The sequence below is a fragment of the Triturus cristatus genome, chromosome 5_2, assembly GCF_964204655.1.
Source record: "Triturus cristatus chromosome 5_2, aTriCri1.1, whole genome shotgun sequence".
NCBI lineage: Eukaryota > Metazoa > Chordata > Amphibia > Caudata > Salamandridae > Triturus > Triturus cristatus.
In genome coordinates this window covers 409,353,214-409,376,273 of record NC_140588.1, presented here as the reverse complement: position 1 = coordinate 409,376,273, position 23,060 = coordinate 409,353,214, and the positions used below count along the sequence as shown (strand labels likewise).

General features: G+C 41.6%; 1 protein-coding gene across 7 annotated transcripts in view; it reads left to right on the top strand.

Moving 5' to 3' along the window:
- COBL (cordon-bleu WH2 repeat protein) overlaps positions 1-23,060 on the top strand; it is a 961,684-nt gene that overhangs the window by 340,856 nt on the left and 597,768 nt on the right. The window lies entirely within an intron of this gene.

The window sequence follows — 23,060 nt, the reverse complement described above, 5'->3', positions numbered from 1 at the left end:
ATACAGGTGCGTCAGGCGACAGCAGAAAATAGGAACTGGTAATATACAACCAGACATAATATATGAAGGCTGCAATCCATAGGAATGGACACTATGAAACCATCCATTCTGTATTTTATGATGGGTCACTCCTCGTGACCAAGGAGAAGCTATTGTAAGACCTGCCATTACTCTGTGGGGTGTCCACCCAGGTGTGGCAGTAAGCAACCAATGGAAATTAGAATTAGACAGTCATTCCTAACATATTTTCTGAGCTCATGTGGGCCAACAGAGGTTCAGCTGTTATACATTCAGCTGTAGTATAGGAGTGATGAGCTTACCTGTGCTTGGCAGGAAGCAACCATAGGAATGGGCATTACACAACTAGCCATTTTTATATTTTCTGATGGATCCCTATGAAGCCAAGGAGTAATCATTATACCAGTAACCATAGAATATGCCTGTGGAGTTCACCCAGGTGTGGCAGGGAGCAACCCACAGGGACCTGCATCACACCAACATTGTGCATTACCTGGACACGGTGTTGGTGACAGAGGTCAAATCATTGTTCAAACAGCAATGGTACCGTAGGATCCCACCCATCTATGGAAGGGAGCAACACATATGAATGCAGATTGGACAGCCATCCACAGTATGCTCTGCAGACTCTATCCAAGAGCTAAAAAGTAAAGAGACGTTGTGAAAACAGCCATACCACATTCTTACAAGTCTCCATTGATAATTGAGTGAACTATTATGTCCACTGTTTGCCTATATAATAACTGTCCTTTTCTTCAATGACGTGAATTAAAAAATCCATCAATTATCGGTGTCTGTATTTTGTGATTAGTGGATCTGAATCTAAGCTTAGGAATTAAACCCCATCAAGAGACACAAGTTTCCTCTGCTTGGCTTAGATCTTTGCAGTAACTCTCAATGAAAGTAAGAACTGACTTAGAAAGCTTAATTAGGGCTGTGCCATTGTACCTCTAGAGATAAATGGTAGCATATTCACCAGCCAGACTTCTCAGTTTTCCATATATGTTGCCCTTAAATAATTTGTGATTAGAGGAGGTTATCTTTTTTTTGTCTATGGGGCTCAGGGCCGGCTTTAGCACAGGTGGCGCCCTGTGCGACAATGTTTTAGGAGCCCCCCCCATGACCACCTGCACAACGAATTCCCGCACTACCACTACCCCTTATGTCACCATAACCACTCTCACTTAGATGCATTTAATTAGTTTTATAGTGTCACTCATAAAAGTGAAGGGTGTCATAGTACTTTACATTGTACACAGGTTACTCAATCAATGTATAGGAAACTTTACATAAGACAGACTGGTAGAATTTATATGTCATCCATTCTGGTAGGCAGTAAAGTTTAGGAGGGCTTGGTCTGGAGAAACACAAACTCAGAATTTAAAACGTAAGACCATGGTTGGAGATTATCTTTAGTAATTGGAATTGTTTTCCACCCAAATCAACACTTTGTACAACATTAGAATATTGAAAGTCTGGGAAAAAAATAAATACACTCTAATCTATACTTGAAGTCTGCATTTCAGTTATTTGATGACAGTTAACAGCTCACTGTTTGTTATTAGTATTTTAACTTATAAATTACAAGTAACAAAACGAAGTCTTTGACAAAAGCAGTAACCCCTTGACCTATTTCCATTATTTTCACTTCGCGATTTGCATGATAAACATTCTTTGCAGCGGGCATATTAACCCTCTGCACTACCTTATGATAAATCAAAACATCCCCCATTCAAAACTTCCACTAGAGAAAACTTCTTTCTGTTTCCAGGAAGAACATCAATCACGGGAGTAGGTTTGACATTTTTATTGTGGGTTGAAATTTGCTTGACGTCAGGAACGCTGCAGTGGGTGCTTTTAAACAGAATATAAACTAGAAAACAGGCGCCCCCATGAAAAGTCAGCACCCGGTGCGGTGGCACCGGTCGCACCGCCCTAAAGCCGGCCCTGATGGGGCTAAGCCTTGGAATACTCCCCTACTGCACATTTCCAGTCACCTAGTTTCATTTACTTCAGGAACGCTTTAAATATATATTGTTTGCTTGTAGCCACTTCTCAGACTGGTGAATCAAATGGCAAACAGGTGTAGAGCCATCGATGTTCACAATATGTAGACTTAATACAAAACTTGATAAGACTACCTTTTGGGCCATAGACAATGACCGCTGGTAATTTGAGCAGAAGAGGGTCGCATGCACACACATACACTTGCCTATCTACATGCACACTTACTCACACCCATGCATTCACAAGTGTGCCCACATACACCCACCATTCACAAGCACATACACATGCACACACTCATTCACAGCATGCACGTACAAATACACATACATTCATGCTTACACACTCGCATGCACTCACCAAACATTTGAAAAAAAAAAACTACTAGGTACATTGGTGATCTCGAGTAGCAGGAGGGAAGCCTCTGAAGTTCCTGGAGGGCTGGGACTGCTGCCCCCTCTCATTGGTTGACCCTGAGTCAGCTAATGAGAGGAGGCAGCAGTCCCTTACTCGTCACAGAGTGGAATGGGGTCAGTGGGAGCTGCTGACACCACCACACTCTGGGATGAGTGTCACTGATTGACACCCAGCCCTGGGCACTTCAGAGCTGAAAACAGAAGCACTCAATTTATCAGTGACGCCCCCCTCGCCCTAAGGGGAGGATCTTGCAGCACTTTTATCAGGCTTAAGGAGTCATGTCCACAGGGCTGTGAAATTCTCAGCCTGGTAAAGTTCAGCTGAGGCAGCCAGGAGACTGCACATTTAGCACATGCATAGCGCCTGGCTGCTTGACCCAAACATAAAGTGCATCTAGCAGGCTGATCTTTGCTCAGCCTGACAGACACTCTTCATGTCTGCAAAAAGGTGGAAGGGCGGGGCCCATTGTATATATTCAATTTGTCTAACCTTGTGAGGAATTAACAAAAAAAAAATCTGTGGTCTTGCAGACTGTTCCTCAAGATGCACTGCCGCCGCTATGTAATAGCTATATTGACACCCTTGCAGGATGCCAAGTATTCTCCAGAGAACATTGTGCACTTAGGTTGAAGTCACAGTCATGTTCCTACTGGTTCTCCCTTGGTAGGCCAGTCAGCGTACCTCTGCCTCTCTGCAAAGGTGGTGCTAGCAAAGCATAAGCATAATTCGAAAAGTCAAACGAGCATGTTCTATTACAAACATGCAGCCTGTCAGCTTGCAAATATGGAATAGCATCAGTCCATTATCTACCTAGACTCTGCTTAGCAGTCCCAGGATGCAAACCGAGAGAGAGAGAGAGAGAGAGAGAGAGAGAGAGAGAGAGACGTAATAAAATAATTAATTTTGTCCTTTGAGAATGGTGTACAAGAGACCGTTTGAGGGCATGTAATGTTTGGCCGAATAAAAAAAAAATCAATTTGTGGTTATCTGCAAATACTCCTTGGAAATCTTAAATAAGTTCTTGACAAATGCAAACTCAAGTTCTTTTCTTAGCCCCCGCCGTATATGTGCAGTGGGCGGGAGGATTGTGCGTTCACCATTGAATTTATGAAGAGGAAGGGAAATAAGAAATGTGGTTGGTTAATGAAGAGTAGGATCTTGGTGTTGGAATGGCAGAGACAGTTGTTTCTCGAATGGGAGTGACACATTTGAAGAAATCTGTATCATGTATTTAGGTCCACCATAGTGAACCAATTTGGTGTAGATTGATGCACCTTTAACGTCTTTCTAGACACGTTGGTGATGCCTGACCATATCTCCTGGAGGTTTTGTACTGACCTTGAATATTAGACATAGCTAGGCAGGATGCAGGAGACAGCACTTCAACTTAGTACTGTAACAACAGTCTGGCAGGGAGTCAGTTCCTGATTACCAAATAGGCAAAGTAGGCCCCTATGGACCCTACTCTTAAGGGCCTGTGACAACAGATCAAAAATAATATTGATTTGATCTTGAAAGAAAATTACAATCAAGTTTTCCTAAATTGTTTCCAAAAGATAGGAAAAAAATGAATCAACTCAAAGAAACGAAAACTTTACATTAAAGACTCTATAGCGAAAATATGGTATTAATGTAATGTACCCATTAACACATTGAGGAAAGTGAATATTTAAAGTTTTGTTGGTTTATTAAAATTTTTTTAAAAAGTTTAATTTTGTGTAATAAAATTGGTTTATTAAAATTGTTGGTTGGTAAAATTTAAAATTGGATTAGGAGATAATTTGCTAGGAGGGGCCCCAAATTTCAACTTTGCAGCCTCCACAGGGTTTAATCTGGCACTGCAGGAAGTAGTGGAACCGTTGCTTGGTCTCATTGAAGTAGTGTAGCCACAGTGAGCTTCAAGCTCTGCATCCGGATTGTGTTGATGAATCCTTGTTGTGAACTCTTGATGGACAATAGCTCCCTATGTTTTTTTGTGGTGGTGTTTTTCCTTGTTGTCAGTATTTGTTTATTTCCCATGCCTCTCCTCTGTTTACAGGTTAATTTCTCATCAGTCTTTAGAAAAAGTATATAGTAAATGTGGATTTTACTACCATGTTATGCTGCTTCAAGCCACAGCTAGACTGCGAGAGCAAGTGTTTCAATGAGCGCGTATCACAGGAAGGGATTCTCTAGTGGCTCCTCTGAAGACATCCAGAAAGACGCGGCATGACAGTCTTTATGTGACAAATTCTTCTTATGTAAGAAGATTTGTTCTTTAAAAAATCTTTTCCCAAAAACCATAAGATCTTGGGAGTATAGCCAAGCAGTTGATTAGGATGGATGCACTGGACATACCACTCCTGGAGCCAATAGACAATAAATGATTTTCAAGTGAAATGTAGGATCCCATTATTTGCTGACAGAAAAGCTAGCCGCAACTGAACCTGTAGCAGTGTTGGGCGGATGTATGACGTTACAACGCACACTTTTACAACGCATGCACTTACAACGCATTTTTTACAACGCATAATCCATTACAACGCATGACATTACAACGCAGGACACTACAACGCATTTTTAAAAAATACCTTTACAACGCATTACCATTACAACGCATACTACCTTTACAACGCATACCATTACAACGCATAATATTAAATTACATTTAAGGTAAGTATTAGATAGTGTAGGGGTAAAAATTACTATTCTAACTCCAGGGGGTGCAACAGTAGGGTAAGTGTTGGATAGTGTAGGGGTAAAAATTACTATTCTAACTCCAGGGGGTGCATCAGTAGGGTAAGTGTTGGATAGTATAGGGGTAAAAATTACTATTCTAACTCCAGGGGGTGCATCAGTAGGGTAAGTGTTGGATAGTGTAGGGGTAAAAATTACTATTCTAACTCCAGGGGGTGCAACAGTAGGGTAAGTGTTGGATAGTGTAGGGGTAAAAATTACTATTCTAACTCCAGGGGGTGCAACAGTAGGGTAAGTGTTGGATAGTGTAGGGGTAAAAATTACTATTCTAACTCCAGGGGGTGCAACAGTAGGGTAAGTGTTGGATAGTGTAGGGGTAAAAATTACTATTCTAACTCCAGGGGGTGCAACAGTAGGGTAAGTGTTGGATAGTGTAGGGGTAAAAATTACTATTCTAACTCCAGGGGGTGCAACAGTAGGGTAAGTGTTGGATAGTGTAGGGGTAAAAATTACTATTCTAACTCCAGGGGGTGCAACAGTAGGGTAAGTGTTGGATAGTGTAGGGGTAAAAATTACTATTCTAACTCCAGGGGGTGCAACAGTAGGGTAAGTGTTGGATAGTGTAGGGGTAAAAATTACTATTCTAACTCCAGGGGGTGCAACAGTAGGGTAAGTGTTGGATAGTTTAGGGGTACAAAATTACTATTCTAACTCCAGGGGGTGCATCAGTAGGGTAAGTGTTGGATAGTATAGTGTAATATTATGCGTTGTAATGGTATGCGTTGTAATGGTAGTATGCGTTGTAATGGAATGCGTTGTAAAGGTAGTTTTTAAAAATGCGTTGTAGTGTCATGCGTTGTAATGTCATGCGTTGTAATGGATTATGCGTTGTAAAAAATGCGTTGTAATGGTAGTGCGTTGTAAAAGTTGCGTTGTAAAGGTTGTTCCCCGTGTTGGGCTTGTGACTCTAGAACCGCGCCAGCTGTTACGGTGTTTAATATGGAGTGGCAGCTCACCTTCCACATCTGTTGCGTGGCTGATTTGGCGATCCGTGGCCGCTGCACCGCTGCTGAGGTTCCTCACTCTCTAAGTGGAGGTGCACAGCCTGCTACATGGCAGTGTACCCTGAGACCCCTAGTATGTTATTGCTAAACTGGAAAAAGAGTGCGTGGGAACTTATTTGTGATCAAATTCTGCAGGCAGAATTGAGAAGATAGCTCCTGCGCAACATTAAAATTTGTACAGAAAGTACAAATTACAGAAAGTACACTAACAACTCCCACTAAACAACGGAACGCTGAAATCAGAGCTGGCTGCAGATTGGAATAGGAACCCCCCCCAAAATCTGGAACTATCAAGACACCTAAGGAAGTATGGCGCCAGCCGGGCTGCGGCCTGTGGCAAAGCCTTCAGCAGCTTCTTGTCATCCTTAGAGTGGAAAACACATTAGATTGTCCATTTTGCCATTTAGCCCTTATTGTAGTGCTTTGCCACATTTGTGATCTTTTTCCTTTTTTCAGGCAGTTAACACTCAGAATTACCTTTCTTTGTTATACATTCATATTAATGTTTTCAGATAAACCAAACGAAGAATGGCAGGGTGCAGGAGCATTCTCAGGGTGTAAGACAAGAGCAATAATGCACACGTTGAACTGAAACATATTTTTCAAGTAACCTTAAGTTGACACCCATGTGTCCAGATTTTGGGGACCATTTTGTTCACTAGTGTGTGTCGAGGAGTGGTGGATATCCGATCGATGGCAAATGTCGGTTTTATCTGAAAACCAATAAAGCAGAAATTAATAAAAATTCATGAAATTTGCTCATTTTCATTTTTTATTTGGCAAACAGTTGTGCCATCTATCTGCAGCGCCTACCAGAAGTGGCGCTTGTGCTCGAGGAGCTACAGTTCAAGAGAATAGTTGACAGCTTCCAAGCACCCACCCAATGTGCTCTTAAAGTCAGTACACGTGCTCCAGGGCCTCCAGGAAGGGATTGGCGCCATTTTTACACAGCACCCTAATGACTACACCAAGGCGATATTTTAATGATCAGGATGTAAAATTCTATTTGGAGCATTCGGCTTAGCTGTGCCGGAATTACAGGTTTCAGCGCCCAGCTGAGTTTCTGCCAATCTGGGCGGCCAGTGCCAGTTTGCCGCCAGCATAGAGCACTGTAGGGAAAAGGAATTCATTTCGTTGCATTTGTTTACTGACTTACCCCTGGATTTTCAGTTGAGCATGTGAGGCATGACTACTAGTCTGTGATGGGTGCTTTCTGCTACTTCCTGTTCCAATCTAGTAAATATAGCAGGCCATTTTCACAGCTTTCTCAGCCCTTGTTTTTGTCAAGTAGATGGAAGCATTTGTTTTTATTGACACAGTAAAAGCAGTGCTTAAGTTGAGCTCGTGGTTGCTGATGGGGGTCACCGGCACTCATTCTTTGTGGACTGGCCTATATTTTTCTTCTTTGGACATTTACCAAGAGAACTGGTTGCGGGCCCGTAAGGAGAAGCAGGACCGAATTGGGGCCAGCGGAGAATACCTACTGAGGGCAGGAACCAAAAGGAGCGGGAGGCGGAGCCTTTGAAAATGTATGCAAGTGATTGGCGATGGTGCTTCAAATCGCCCAATACAGACAAGATAGGCGTGTCGGACGGGAGGGCAAGAGTGAAGGCACCGGACCCTCAGTTCAATTGCCCTCTTTACTTAGAGTACACCCACCCACACCAGATTGCGGGCATCGCGCCCGCAGGTTAGGATTGGTAAGGGGGGCGCAGAGGCAGCACACAAAGACAAACAGAAAAGAACAGTAGCCTTGAAAGAAGAGCTGCTCAAACAGTGTCCTTGGGCTGCCTCGCGGCAAGGGCACTGGGAGCAGGCGATTGGTCAGCAGGGTCAGGCGGACACGGCACTTGCAGCCTGGGCTAGGCCTGACGACTGCCCACATAGATCTTGGTAGCAAGGGAAGCCTAGAAACCGCAAACTCTAGACACCTGCAAAGGGGCCATTGCTCAGGACTGTGCCGGAAGTGTTCTCAAAATTGATATGGGATAACAAATCAAAACAGCTTTGATAACAATGATAGATGTGATGATTATTAAGTAAGGTATGGAGATTTCGAATGACCACTAAATTGTGATGATTTTGATCCATGTGTTTATGTAATGTGAACTAAACTGCAGACTTTAGGTACGAAAGTGGTTCTCCGTGTGCTTAATAAATGGGGTGCTCAGGATTGGCTGGGAGGAACAGGGGTCACTTGCACATCTGGGAGGGGTTCACAAACACAACGGAAAGTTGGAAGAAGAGAAAAATGGAAAACCGTCATAAAGGGAGAAAGCAGGACCCTGCAAGAGCGGGATAAAGGATTCAATTAATCAATCAATCAATCCATTTGTAGAGCGCGCTACTCTCCCGTAAGGGTCTCAAGGCGCTAGAGGGGGAGGGGGACAAGCAGCTAGTGATTGAACAGCCAGGTCTTGAGGAGTCTCCTGAAGGTCAGTAGGTCCTGGGTCTGCCGCAGGTGGATGGGGAGGGCGTTCTATGTCTTGGCGGTGAAGTGGGAGAAAGATCTGCTGCCGGTGGTCGTTCGGCGGATGCGTGGGACGGTGGCGAGGGCGAGCTCAGTGGAGCGAAGCTGGCGGTTCGGGTGTAGAAGGTGAGTCGTTCGTTGAGGGATGCTGGTCCGGCGTTGTGGAGTGCTTTGTGAGCGTGGGTGAGGAGCTTGAAGGTGATCCTCTTGTTGAACAGGAGCCAGTGCAGGTCTCTTAGGTGGGCAGTGATGTGGCTGTGGCGAGGGATTCGAGGATGAGGCGTGCGGAGGCGTTTTGTATGCGTTGAAGTCTTTTCTGGAGTTTGGCCGTGGTTCCCGCATAGAGGGTGTTGCCGTAGTCTAGCCTGCTGCTGACGAGGGATTGGGTGACCGTCCTTGTGGTTTCGGTGGGGATCCATCTGTAGATCTTGCGGAGCATGCGGAGGGTGTTGAAGGAGGAGGAGACAGCGTTGAGTCCAGGATGAACCCCTGGTTGCGTGCAAGGTTGGTTGGTGTCGGGGCAGCTCCCAGCGTGGCCGGCCACCAGGAGTTGTCCCATGCGGAGGGGGTGGAGCTGAGGATGAGGACCTCCGTCTTGTCAGAGTTCAGTTTCAGACGGCTGGTCTTCATCCACACTGCGACGGTCTTCATTCCCTCGTGGAGGTTGGATTTGGTGGTGGTCGGGACCTTGGTGAGGGAGAGCATCAGCTGGGTGTTGTTGGCGTACGAGATGATGTTGAGGTCGTGCGATCGGACGATGTTGGCGAGTGGTGCCATGTAGATGTTAAAAAGGGTCGGGCTGAGGGATGATCCTTGATGTACTCCACAGGGGATCCTGGTGGCTTCGGATCGAAAAGGGGGAGGCGGACTCTCTGGGTTCTGCCGGTGAGGAAGGAGGTGATCCAGTTCAAGGTTTTGTCGCGGATCCCTGCGTCGTGGAGGCGTATGCGCAAGGTGTGGTGGCAGACGGTGTCGACGGTGACCGAGAGGTCCAGGAGGATGAGGGCCACGGTTTTGCCGTTGTCTAGCAGGGCTCTTAGGTGGCGGTGATGAGGGCGGTTTTGGTGCTGTGATTTCTGCGGAAACTGGATTGGGAGGAATCCAGGATGTTGTTCTCCTCGAGGAAGTGGGTCAGTTGTCTGTTGGCGGTTTTCTCAATGACTTTCGCTGGGAACGGGAGCAGGAGTGTCTGTAGTGGATTAAGAACTCCCGAGGTGAAATAGAGTACACAGTGGAATGAAGAGTGCGCAGTGGAATAAAGAGGGCTCAGGTGGAATAAAGAGTGTGCAGCCTTGGTAATTGGCGATCTGACATTAAATTGCACCATCCACAGGCTTAAGAGTAGAGCTTTGGGCACTGGCACTTATACTTTTAGAAAGTACTGAACGAAAACATGATTTTTAGGTATATCATACAGCAATACATTATGCTCGAGGGGGAATGGCAACTATGATCTCAGTATGGGTGTGAGGCCAAATGCAAATGTGACCTCAGAACAACTGCATCAATAGCCAACGTAATCCCCTTGTCACTGCCAGAATGCTTAATGTATATGTGCGACATTTTAAAAACGCTGTACTAGCTGCATTGCCTCTCAGCATCAATATGCTTCAATCACATGGGTATATTTTATGTTAAGTGTATTTGTTGTAGTTCAATCATAATGAAAAAATATTATTAGGCGTGCAGGACCATCACTTTTTTGTAATATATTTTACTTCAATTTAGATTTTTTGTATCAATTTATCAGCTGAACTTAGTTAAGTGTGAATAGATGGCAATGTAAAAAACGCAAGTTATACCAAAAGGTTGCTGCACAAAACTGATTCATCCAAAGTTCAGCAATACTAAATGTAATTTTGTTTTTACTTATTATATTATTTTTAAAGAAAAAGCACTTAAATGACACCTTGTAGGTCTGCTGTTTGACAGCACATTTGATAAATAATCACATTGCTAATACTACACATGGAGTGGACTGTTGGTCTGCCCCTTTCAACTATTGGCTTTGTTCGACCATCTTCTTTCAGCAATGCGCTGGTACTTTGCCAACCACCTTTGGGCGCAGCCTACTGGAGTATGCATCGCTCACCAAATGCTAGTGGCAGCTGGGATGTATCCTGATGCCCCCACTAGATATCTTGCCTTGATCTGCATGAGGCACCACTTTACAACTACTGCCAGTCTACTGCTGGTTCCCTCCCATGTGTCTAGCTCTAATGTGCTAAAGTATTAGCACATTAAAATCAGACCTACTGGCTTTGCTTGTTTATGTTTTGACCTAAGCACCATTAAGGGGAAGAATCAGCCTTGGTTTTACAGAACTGAGACCCAGCACGCGTTCTACAGTATGGTTTATGTTTTGCCCCATACATTGAGAGAACACTTCAGACCACAGTGCTGATATTTGCAAGCCAGGCCAATTGACTATCTTGTATGCAGGTGATTTAGCCATATGATTAGCTGACGTCATTTAGTCAAATCATCATCTATCTTGAAATTGTGACTTTTCATCATCTATCTTGAAATTGTGACTTTTCATCATCTATCTTGAAGTTGTGACTTTTCATCATCTATCTTAAAATTGCGACTTTACTAAAAGGCTGCGCTAGAAGCCTCATAGAAAACAAACAATATTTTAGGATTTCTAGGTGTTTATTAATATATCGTGGTAGTACTTTTTGCAACAAGACTTATGCTATTTCTACTATAAAAAATGTCTTTCACGTTTTCAGCAACGTTTCGTTATATGTGATAAATGTGTAAAACCGTTGGAAGATGTTGAATTTTGTGTTTATTCAGGCCAAACAGCATTATGCAAAGTTGGGTTGGCTGCTTGGTTAATGATTTCACAAGCATCTGGACACCATCCTGGTAATGATGCCATGTGTGTCCTAATGACATGAGTCTCTTAAGAGCTGGACTGATTTAAAAGACCGTGACAGCAACACAGCTCTTAGGCAGGCACTGCAGTCCATTTAATGTACTAGGGTTCTAAACCATGGCATCTGCAGTAAGTGTTTCCTATTTGTAAAAAACAAGTTTGTCCTGGACTAGGAACTGGTTCGCAGATATCATTTTCATATAGTCTTTCTTAGCAGAAGAGCTTGTGATCATCAATACTGAATGCTACACAGATGTCTCATAAAACCAGAGCCCTTCGTCTCACTACACTTCTAATTCAGCATATCCAATGCACTACCCTATTTCTCACCCTATACCAATCTCAATATATCTTCTACCTCAACTCTCTGACTCATCTCAAACCTCATTCGACTACTCTTTCCAATGCACCACCCTATTTCTCACCCTATACCTCTATCAATATATCCTCTACCACCACTCTCTCATTCATCCCAAACCCCATACCATTACTATGAACCTAAAAATAACCGTTTCTAGACTCTTCCCCCTCTACCCCTCCTTGCATCATCTCATACCTCTTTAACTATTCAGCTCTCCCAAACAAGCCTTTCTAAACCCATACCTCTGACTCTTCCTCCTCCATCTCCCTTTTACTCTTCTCAAACCCCCTCCTGCTGTTATGAACTAAACAAAAAGAATATAGACTATTCCCTCTTTTATCCGTCCTTCCCTCTTCTATCACTCCACTATTCCTTTTCAATCCAAAAAACAGAATAACAAGTCCACCACTCAAATTAATTTCATATTTCCCTATACTACCCCCCACTTCCCCTTTACTCACCCCAAACCTCCTCCCACAGTTATAAACTCCCCCCCAATCAATTCTAGAGCCTTCCCTCTTCCTTATCAATCCAAATAACTTATTAAGATATCCAACACTCAAATTACCTTCATATTTCACTATACTAATTCACCACTAATCCTTTATGGGTTTCAGAGTAGCAAGTGCTACTCGACAAAAGTGCTTCAACACCTCATCAGGGGTAGCAAGTGCTATATACATGCAAACCTCTTCCCTCTTCTATCCCTCCACTATCCTTCTCATTCCAAATAAGTGACTAACATATCCACCACTTAAATTACTTTCATATTTCACTATACTAATTGCCCACTATCTTTTATGGGTTCCGGTGTAGCGTGTTGCTCGCCGAACAAGCGCTCCAACACCTCATCAGGGGTAGCAAGCGCTATATAAATGCAACCCTTTTTCCCTCTTCTATCCCTCCACTATCCTTCTCAATCCAAATAACTGACTAACACATCCAGCACTCAAACACTTTCATATTTCACTATACTAATTTACCACTATAACTTTATGGGTTCCAGAGTAGCATACTACTCGCCGAAAAAGCAACTCAACACCTCATCAGGTGTAGAAACCGCTATATAGATGCAATTACAATACAATACACCTGCCTCTATCCTGTGATTATTCAAAATGACCAGCAAGTCAGGCTATTTTCTTCTGCCAATGAGAAGCCTGACTGTGCCTCATCACATTGTTTTTGTTCTTTTGGATTTTTTTGTAGGTATCTGTCACACTGCTTTCTAGGATTTCTTTTTAGGAATAAAACAAACCAAGCACAAGTCTATAATTGCCAAGACTAACAGTATCGAAATGATGTCATGTAAGGGGTTTTAAATTATTAGGATGTCCATCTAGGGGAAAGTTAAGTGTTAACTCTTCTGTGCACAGGGCCCACACATTTTGAGGTTTCAAGTATTTCTTTTAGCTTCTTCACAGATATAATATAGTGTAGTTAGCCAGGGCTTTTACTCAAGTTTGTAACTTTATTTGTTCTCTTAGGTGTCCCAGAGACAAATATGTACATTTTACTTTTAGTGGCACACATCTGCCTTAGTAATAAGGAGCTGAACCTCACTAGCCCAAGAAATTCCAAAATTCAGAACTACCACTACCCAAAAACATTCATTCTCCGCAGCAGCCACTTCTGCATGGAACTCCCTGATCCACACAATGATAACTCACCTTCCCGTACTGCTTTCAGAAAACATCTCAAAGCAAACGTATTCCAAGGAATCTGAATCTAGCATTAACCTGTTTACTTGATGTTACTCCTCTGTAAAATTATCGTCAGATTGCAGCAGTGTTGATGAGTATTAACCCTTCCCCCCATTTTGATGTAATCCTGCTTTTTCTGTCAAGTGTATTGAAACGTATTGTTCTAGGTGCCCTCAGAGGTCGAAGTGGGCGGGTTCTAGGTGCATGATGTGGCCATACTTTTTAGTTTGCCAAAAACTGTTCCCCCTACTTTATGTTAAAAAATAACTGTCTGGGCCGGTTCTGACATTTGAGATGCCCCAGCTGGAAGGTATTGGCGGCCAGCACAGGTAAGATCAGTAGGGCTGTGGGGCGGGGTGTGGGGTGAGAAGACAGACGACGGAATAGGTAAAATTAAATAAAAAATAAGTAAAAGCACTTACCCTGTGCTCGCCTTTCAAGGCAACCAAAAACCAGTAGACAACACCGATTAAACTCAAGGTTCAATAGAAGATGCCTAGGCCACTCCTCTACAGTGCCCCACGGCAGATAAGACCTATGTATGACACTTACTGCCCTCCCACGGGTCAGGGCAAGACACCAAAATCACCCCATACAAAGCCGCCTCTAGTGGGAAAGCCAACAATGTTCAGTCTGTAGTTTTGCAATCGGAGACCATCACCATCGCATGGGGTGGAGAAACCATTATCATAGCCTCATCTTCATTTACTAATTTATGTATTGCTTCAATGCTTAGGCAACCAAGTGCTGTAAGTGGAAGATGTGAATTCTGTGCTCTGTAAAGACCATGGAACTAAATATAACGCTGCCAGATAAGCTGCAGAGACAGAATATCGACTTAAAAATATCGGGTTGCACAAATATCGAGTCATTAATATAGTGAGTCAGAAATATCAACAGCAATAATATCGTGGTCTAGAATTTCGATAAAGGTGAGTAATATCGATTTTAAAAATATCGAAGTGTTTAATATTGTTTCCAAAAATATAGTTGTTAAAAAGATAGTTTTTTATTATTGTTATGTATTTTAGTATATATTTTAAATGTATGTGATGTATTTTGTTTGTATAAGAATTGTTTGTATTTTTAATATCTGTTAAATTCTTAGTACTTATTAATTCTTTTTTTTCTTTTTATTTTGGGCCTTTAGTTCTGTAGCGGATTGTGTGTTTATAGGGAATAGGGTGAGAAGTAATTTAATTATATTATATTTAATAATCGTTTTTTTATTTGAATTTTGCGTTTTTAGTTCCGTAGCGGGTTGTGGGTTTATAGGGGAATAGGGTGGGAAATAATTTATTTATATTAAATGTATTGATTACTTTTTATTTAACAATATTTGTTTAATTGAGATGTTATAGTGTTAAATATGTAAAGTAATTTATTAATTAATGAATAATTTGTTGGTAATTAATTTTAATGAATTAAGTGTTAATTAATTATGGTAATTGTGTAATTAATTTTAGGTGTGTGTTGTGGAGTTTATAGGTGTAAAGGGTGGGAAGTAATTTATTCATAATGTATGAATTAATAATTGGTTGTTAATTATTTTAATTAATTAATTGGTAATTAATGTTGATAATTTTGTAATTAATGTTAGGTGTGTGTTGTGTTGTTTATAGGTGTAAAGGGTGGGAAGTAATTTATTTTGAATTTATGAATTAATAATTGGTTGTTAATTAATTTTAATTGATTAATTTAATAAATTTTGGTAATTGTTTAAAATAATTTTAGGTGTGTGTTGTGGTTTTTATAGGTGTAAAGAGTGGGAAGTAATTTATTTTTAATTGATGAATTAATAATTGGTTGTTAATTAATTTTAATTATTTAATTCGTAATTAATTATGGTATTTGTGTAATTAATTTTAGGTGTGGGATGTAGTGTTTACAGGAGTAAAGGGTGGAAAGTAATTTGTGTTTAATTAATTAATATATAGTTGTTAATGTTAACTATTTGATATTTATTTTGGTAATTTAGTTTTTTTGTGTGTTTTTACTTTTAAAGGGGTAAAGAGTGGGTATTAAATACATTTGAATTATTTAATCACTAGTTGTTAATAGTAATAGTTTGTAATTTTAAAATAAGTTTTAATTGTGTATTATTATTTTATAGTTTCATTTAGGTGTGTGTTGTGGATATTATATTGTTAAAGTGTGTGTAGTCAATTAATGTTTATTAGTTATTTTTATTAATACTATTTTTGTAATCGATTATTTAATATGTGAATTATGTAAATAAACGTAATTAAAAATGATGAAGTGTTTTGTTATTGGTGTAGTGTTATAGGTTAGGACATTTTTTGTTTGTAAATATTTTCTAGTTTAAAAGAATAATTTTTTGTAAATGTATTTATTATTTTATTTTATGTAATATTTGTAGGTTTTTGTTATATTTAATTAATATTATAATATGTGTTTGAGTGGGAATAATTTTTTTTCTCCACTCTCCAACACTTTCTCTACTGTTGCATTCACTGGAGTGGGAATAGTAATTTTTACCCCTTTGCTATCAGCACTTTCCCTACTGTTGCACTCACTGGAGTGGGAATAGTATTTTTTTATCTCTCTGCTATCCTGCACTTTCCCTACTGATGCACTCAGTGGAGTGGGAATAGTAATTTTTACCCCTTTGCTATCAGCACTTTTTCTACTGTTGCACTCAGTGGAGTGGGAAAAGTCATTTTTATCCCTCCGCTATCCAACACTTTCCCTACTCTCGCTCTCACTGGAGTGGGAATAGTAAATTTTACCCCTCCGCTATCCAACCCTTTCCCTACTGTTGCACTCACTGAAGTTGGAAAAGCTATTTTTGCCTCTCCGCTATCCAGTATTTTCCCTACTGTTGCACTCACCTGAGTGGGAATAGTCATTTTTACCTCTCCGCTATCCAACACTTATCCTACTGTTGCACTCAGTGGAGTGGGAATAGTAATTGTTACCCCTCCGCTATCTAACACTTTTCCCTACTGTTGCTCTTACTGGAGTGGGAATTGTAATGTTTACCCTTTTGTTATCCAACACTTTCCCTACTGTTGCACTCTTTGGAGTCGGAATAGTAAGTTTTTCCCCTCCGCTATCCGACACTTTCCCTACAGCTTCACTCACTGGAGGAGGAATAGTAATTTTTACCCCTCTTCTATCCAACACTTTCTCTACTATTGCTCTCACTGGAGTGGGAATAGTAATTTTTACTGCCCTGCTATCCAGCACTTTCCCTACTGTTGCTCTCACTGGAGTGGGAATAGTATTTTTTACCCCTTTGCTATCCAGCACTTTCCCTACTGTTGCACTCACTGGAGTTGGAATAGTAATTTTTACCCCTCCGCTATCCAGCACTTTCCCTATTGTTGCACTCACTGGAGTCGGAATACTAATTTTTACCTCTCCACTATCCAACACTTATCCTAGTATTGCACTCAGTGGAGTGGGAATAGTAATTGTTACCCCTCCGCTATCCAGCACTTTCCCTACTGTTACTCTCACTGGAGTGGGAATAGCAATTTTTACCCCTCCGCTATCCAACACTTTCCCTACTCTCGCTCTCACTGGAGTGGGAATAATAAATGTTACCCTTCTGCTATCCAACCCTTTCCCTACTGTTGCACTCACTGAAGTTGGAAAAGCTATTTTTGCCTCTCCGCTATCCAGTACTTTCCCTACTGTTAAACTCACTGGAGTGGGAATAGTAATTTTTACCTCTCCGCTATCCAACACCTATCCTACTGTTGCACTCAGTGGAGTGGGAATAGTAATTGTTACCCCTCTGCTATCTAACACTTTCCTTACTGTTGCTCTTACTGGAGTAGGAATAGTAATTTTTACCCTTTTGTTATCCAACACTTTCCCTACTATTGCACTCTTTGGAGTCGGAATAGTAATTTTTTCCCCTCCGCTATCCGACACTTTCCCTACAGTTTCACTCACTGGAGGAGGAATAGTAATTTTTACCCCTCTTCTATCCAACACTTTCCCTACTGTTGCATTTACTGGAGGGGGAATAGTATTTTTTATCTCTCCGCTATCCAGCACTTTCCCTACTATTGCTCTCACTGGAGTGGGAATAGTAATTTTTAGTGCTCCGCTATCCAGCACTTTCCCTACTGTTGCTCTCACTGAAGTGGGAATAGTATTTTTTACCCCTTTGCTATCCAGCACTTTCCCTACTGTTGCACTCACTGGAGTTGGAATAGTAATTTTTACCCCTCCGCTATCCAGCACTTTCCCTATTGTTGCACTCACTGGAGTCGGAATACTAATTTTTACCTCTCCGCTATCCAACACTTATCCTACTGTTGCACTCAGTGGAGTGGGAATAGTAATTGTTACCCCTACGCTATCCAGCACTTTCCCTACTGTTACTCTCACTGGAGTGGGAATAGCAATTTATACCCCTTTGCTATCCAGCACTTTCCCTACTGTTGCACTCACTGGATTTGGAATAGTAATTTTTACCCCTCCGCTATCCAGCACTTGCCCTACTGTTGCACTCACTGGAGTGGGAATACACATTTTTACCTCTCCGCTATCCAACACTTATCCTACTGTTGCACACAGTGGAGTGGGAATAGTAATTGTTACCCCTCCGCTATCCAACACTTTCCCTACTGTTGTACTGACTGGAGTTGGAATAGTAAATTTAATTATTTTGCTATCCAACACTTTCCCTACTGTTGCATTCACTGGAGTGGGAATAGTAATTTTTACCCCTCCGCTATCCAGCACATTCCCTACTGTTGCTCTCACTAGAGTGGCATAATAATTGTTACCCCTCCGCTATCCAACACTTTCCCAATTGTTGCTTTTACTGGAGTGGAAATAGTAATTTTTTCCCCTCCGCTATCCAACACTTTCCCAACTGTTGCTCTCACTGGAGTGGGAATAGTAATTTTTACCCCTTTGCTATCCAACACTTTCCCTACTGTTGCACTTTTTGGAGTGGTAATAGTAATTTATACCCCTCTGCTATCTAACACTTTCCCTAATATTGCAATCACTGTAGTTGGAATAGTAGATTTATTATTTTGCTATCCAACATTTTCCCCACTGGTTTTATTGGGCAATTTTAGTTTAAATAGTTTTTTCGTTTTAATTTATTCTAGATTTGTTTTTATATTTTAAATTATTTATATGGATCACTTGAAAAAGCGGCGGTGACAGCTTACAGTGTATAGGCATTTGGAAAAGACATTCTGTCGAAACGCGTCATGCCTGCTGTGCGGAATTAAAGGTGTTCTTCCTGGTCCCCTGTGGTGTTCCTTCGGTTTCTTTGGAGTGGTGAGAGGCCTTTTTTGGATATTTTGCACGCCAGCCCTGGGCATGCTGAAGGAACCCGTCTCGCATGTGGCCTGAGCAACCAGGGTATAGGCTGCGCTTTGTGCAGTCATTTTGGCTTTCAACCAAGGGATTGGTATGCTGTGGCCCCCGCATCCAGGACCAGCTGAGGTTCGCTGTAAATTTCAGTCCGTGACTGCACGGAAGGAGTAAGCTCACTGGAGTCTAATCCTCGATCCTGCGATATCCTGGAATCTTGCGATGAGACGTCGATGGGGGCCGGGGAGAGAACCTTTGAACTGCAGGGACACTGAGACAAATTTTTAAATAACTGCACCACACACGCCTTTTTTACCGATCACCAGTACTCACTACGAGTTTGCATGAGGCAACAGAAAAGCTTACCTGAGGGCCGGGATGGTGCCTTCTGGGAGTTGTGGTCTGCCGATGGAGACCACAAGAGGGCGTTCCAACATCTAATTGCCTTGCTGGGTTTCCACCAATGGAAACCAAATGGATCACTTGAAAAAGCGGCGGTGACAGCTTACAGTGTATAGGCATTTGAAAAAGACATTCTGTCGAAACGCGTCATGCCTGCTGTGCGGAATTAAAGGTGTTCTTCCTGGTCCCCTGTGGTGTTCCTTCGGTTTCTTTGGAGTGGTGAGGGGCCTTTTTTGGATATATATATAATGAATGCGGATAAATGGGAATAACTTATCAAGCAGAGTGATCCATGTAAACAGCATAAAAAGCACCGCCCACTGGAGGGAAACATAAAGAAACTGCCGGTTTGAACCACATGCCCCAGAATGCAATATAAAAATGAACCACCGGAGGTTGTCATCATAAAAGCGGATATTTGGATGTGGGGACAAGCGGCATGTGAGGTGCAGGCTTACCTTTGATAAAGGTCTATGTGAGACTGAAACGCGTCAGGACTGCCATGCTGTTTTTACAAATATTGAATTAAAATGAAAATCCGGCAAATTACGAGTGCGGCTCACCTTCTTTCCGTGTGGGGAGAACTGTGTTGATATATATATATATATATATTGTTTTTTTATATAATTTTAAAGTTTTAAAATAAATTAAAGATAATAGTTTATTAAATAGTTTAAAATAAATATATATATGTATACATTATTATGTTTGTGTGTTTATATTTTTAATTAAGTTTATTTGTTATATTTTGTTAAAATGTATATTAAATGTAATTTAATTTGTTAAAATGAATCATAATATTTCATATATATATATGTATATATTACCTACTGGCGGTCGCCAGTAGGTAGTTATAGTTAGGACCACGTTTCCATAGGAAATCCGCAACATTCTATTTTGAATAACTTTGGCGCCGGTCGACGAATCCTCGCGAATTTTTCAAAATAGGTGGGGCGCTACGCTCCGCTCCTACCCTGAAAGTCTCAGGGGGATTCGTCAAGCGGGGGCTGAGATAAAAGGGGGGTCCCAAAACGCGTTTTTCCCATGCATTTTTCCATAGGACCTTTAGACACAGCTACAGCCCGAACGGCTGAACAGAATTACTAGAAATTTGGCAGAGAGGTAGTCCTCAGGTCAAGGAAGTGCCTTTTGTAGGTTTGGTGTAAATCTGTTCAGTAGATTCTGAGAAAATAGCCTTTAAATCAATATATATATCTGAGCCAGCTTACGGTGCGCTTACGGTACGCTTACCGTACGCGTACGGTGGCGTGCGCGAGCGCGATTCTGATTGGCTCTTAGATCTTAGTAAACATTCGAATCGGCCGAAACCAGGAAGCGGCGGCCGCCATTTTCTCTCTCGCACTGAGAGTGTGGATTAAAATACAAAGCACAAAAACATGTAAAGGGGCTGTTTGGTCAGCTCCAAAACACCTAGCCATGTTGAGGGAGTCCCCAAAGATCCCCCAAGGCCAAAAACGGAATTTTAATTTTTTCGCTAATTTCGCCGATTACGCTTACCGTACGCGTACGGTAAAAACTATTATTAAAAAAAAAAAAATTATCCACACTCTCCCCACCCCGTGTGCAAATGGTGCCCGAAGGGCACCATTTGTGCATGCCTTAAAAGAGGTGTGAAAAATTTAAATATTACCTTTCAAAACGAAGTGCATCATATGTCCTCCATGTGCGCACGGTGCGCGAAGCGCATCGTGCGTACATGGCCCATCTAGCGTAACGTGGGCACGCGGTGCGCGTAGCGCACCGCGTGCCCACCGTGCGTGCACGGCACTAACTGCGTAAAGTGGGCGCACCGCGTGCTCACTGTGCGCGCACGGTGCGCGAAGCGCACCGTGCGCGCACGGAACGAACTGCGTTAAGTGGGCGCGCACGCCACGAATGGCGTAAAGTAACTTAGCATTTAAAAAAACGTACAAATTCACTGAAAAAAACATAGGTTTCACACACGTTATAGTTAGGAATTAGCATTTAAAAAACCTTGCAAATTCACTGAAAAAACCATAGGTTTCACACATGTTATAGTTAGCGGAAATTTTACTGATAAAAAACCAATGAAATTCCCCCGTTATAGTTAGTGCAGGCAACTATAACTCACGCGACCGCAATCTTCAGCTGATGACATATGTGTCTTTATGAAAAAAAAATATTTGGAATATATGTATAGCTAAAAATTTATGGAAGAAGACATGGGCAAATAAGTGTCTAAATACAGTATTAGCATCAGCAGAGGATTGCGGTCGCGTGAGTTATAGTTGCTGCACTAACTATAACGGGGGAATTTCATTGGTTTTTTATCAGTAAAATTTCCGCTAACTATAACATGTGTGAAACCTATGGTTTTTTCAGTGAATATATATATATATATCTCGATATTTTTCACATCTATATTTTTAACATCTATATTTTTGATTCTATATTTTTGTACTTACCTGTGTAGGTATGGGAGTCGATATTTTTGTAGAATATATATTTATTTCGATATTTTTATCATCGATATTTTTAACATCGATAATTTATCAGTGAACCGCTTCTTGACCATTTCCACATGTCCTGTTCAACACAAACCTTCTGTAGCACTCTCCTGTACAGTTATCTTTATTTATATTTTGTCTTATTTCGTGTGTTTGTTCTGATGGAAAGTAATAAGGGTATAAGCAATTAAACAGCCATCATCTGGGTGTTAATAAATGTGAACCGAATGCACCGCTGCATACCTTTGTAAGTGTTGTAGTCGTTTTTTTGCTGCTCTTTTCAATCTTAGCGTCGTGGCCTTGAGCTGCCACTAGGAGGAAATGTCTGCATTAGAAGTACAGGAATAGAACTTAAGGCAGGCAGTTGTTAAGAGCTTCGCTTTTACATCCCATTTCCAAAGAGAAGCCCCGTTGCTGTCTGCTGTGGCCATGGCGCGCTGCTCATGTTTTATACAGACAGAAGGTCGACAAGAAGAGACAGACTGCGGTCTGGCGTTCATATTTTTCAGTCACAGAATAACGGCATGGGCAGCATATTCTCCGCAGACACACAAGAGCGCACAAGGAGTCTTTTTGTGTGCTTGTAAAACTGGAAAACAAATATACAAAAGCAGGCCAGCAGAACTTTCTCTTTGTTGCCCTTTAAGTCAATAACAAAATAAATGACTCAGAGGCAGACGAGGAAGAAAGACACCTCTTCTAGCGTGAGAAGGTTGAGACACAGGATGCAGCTGTCTTTTCATTATCTTTCAATAGAGAAAGTAATCAAATTCACTACTTCATGGGGGCGTTCTGTGTTATTCAGGTAGAACACAGGACACATGTTTTCCTTATACTCTTTGTTGCATTTTTAGTCGAACATTTGAATTGTGTTGCATTTTTAGGCCTGACTATATTTAGCCAAGACCTTTTGATTTTACTAAAATTATGAGTAAAACACTTACAGAGGCTTTCAGCCAGCCCTCTTTATCCAGTGGTCTAGTATTCTGTCATTCACGTTTTTCTGCCAAAATGCATAAAACTGAGAAATACTTTAATATTAACTGTTACAAAACAAGCTGCGAATTTACACTTGGTCTCATTACGATGCCGGTCTGTCGTCCGACCGATATCGTAGCAGGATTGGGACCGACCGACAAGTAGTCGGAGGTCCCACCCACCAAATTATGATGTGACTGCCGTGTAGGCGTTCGGAATCATAACGTTTTCCATTGCTGCTTGTGCAGCGTGAATCATAACGTTTTCCATTGCTGCGGCCCAAA